Source organism: Strongylocentrotus purpuratus, unplaced genomic scaffold, assembly GCF_000002235.5.
Source record: "Strongylocentrotus purpuratus isolate Spur 01 unplaced genomic scaffold, Spur_5.0 spur5_scaffold_15, whole genome shotgun sequence".
NCBI classification, from domain to species: domain Eukaryota; kingdom Metazoa; phylum Echinodermata; class Echinoidea; order Camarodonta; family Strongylocentrotidae; genus Strongylocentrotus; species Strongylocentrotus purpuratus.
In genome coordinates this window covers 7,508,116-7,509,232 of record NW_022145600.1, presented here as the reverse complement: position 1 = coordinate 7,509,232, position 1,117 = coordinate 7,508,116, and the positions used below count along the sequence as shown (strand labels likewise).

At 40.8% G+C, this 1,117-nt stretch overlaps 1 non-coding gene across 1 annotated transcript; it reads left to right on the top strand.

Moving 5' to 3' along the window:
* The first annotated feature begins 713 nt into the window (after positions 1-713).
* On the top strand, positions 714-786 carry TRNAT-CGU. Its single transcript has one exon. It is a non-coding gene; the product is annotated as a tRNA-Thr (tRNA).
* Positions 787-1,117: the final 331 nt, after the last annotated feature.

Here is a 1,117-nt window from a genome sequence, read left to right as displayed (position 1 = left end):
ATCTGGGGGACTGCACTCCGTTTAGAATAACACCCATTCTAGAACACCCGTAGGTTAAACAAGAAACGGGGCTTTGAACGGTGTCATGGAACAACATGGCTGACATACTTCTACATGCCAAAGGAAGTGGATCTTTTTTCTCTCTCTAGTGGATGGCTCTATAGATCTTCCACGATGCGTTCTGGGACCTGGCATTAAAGGTGATCATTGCGATGCGCCATGTTGCTTTAGGTCACCAACCCAAAGGCTCTGGTTTATTGATCAGGGTGTTGATGGCGACTTGATGGCCATTATTTTCCTCTCCCTTTTTTTGAAAAATCGAGATCATCAATCGGAGTTGTGAAACCCGAGTAAGTGTGATTAGAACTTGTAGCCTAGTTTCCATGGAAACATGTTATTTTAGGGGCATATAAAAGCAATCTGTTAATGTGAAGCTGTTTGGTTGGTTCGTCCATAGGACAATAATGAATTGGCTTCAAGGTGAAAGATTCATGAATGAGAAGCAGTGAAACAAAAACATTAAGAATTATGTCAATATTTTTGGCGAAAGAAGCCATATAGCATCCTCATTTCCATGGTAGTTTCAAACTTCTTTGAAGTAAATACGATCGCAAAGACTTTCCAAAATTCATCTCAAATGTAATAACAATATTGTAGATCCCTAGAAATCTTGTTCGGATCACGTCATTTAATGTTCGCACATAACAATGACGGGCATGGTGGCTCAGTGGTTAAAGCGCCCGCCTCGTGAACGGGAGGTCGTGGGTTCGATCCCCGGCCGAGTCATACCAAAGACTTATAACAGCGGGACTTTCTACCTTCTAGCTAGGCGCTCAGCATATTAGATTGGAGGGGTAGTAATAACATATTATGTTATGCAGGGCCCGCTGGAAGAGGAGTTTCATAACTAAAGTGGCTACCCTGGGGTAAATAAAACGTTATTATTATTATTATTATTATTACTACATTTCTATAACAGACGCTCAAGACTTCTACTACCGCCTTAGACTGATTTTCCGAAAGTCTTTGCAAGCGTGTTCATAAAGCATTTCTGCTTTATTATCGAATCCATTATAATTTCGTGGTTCTACACGAGCAATAATGACGTTTTGCTTTG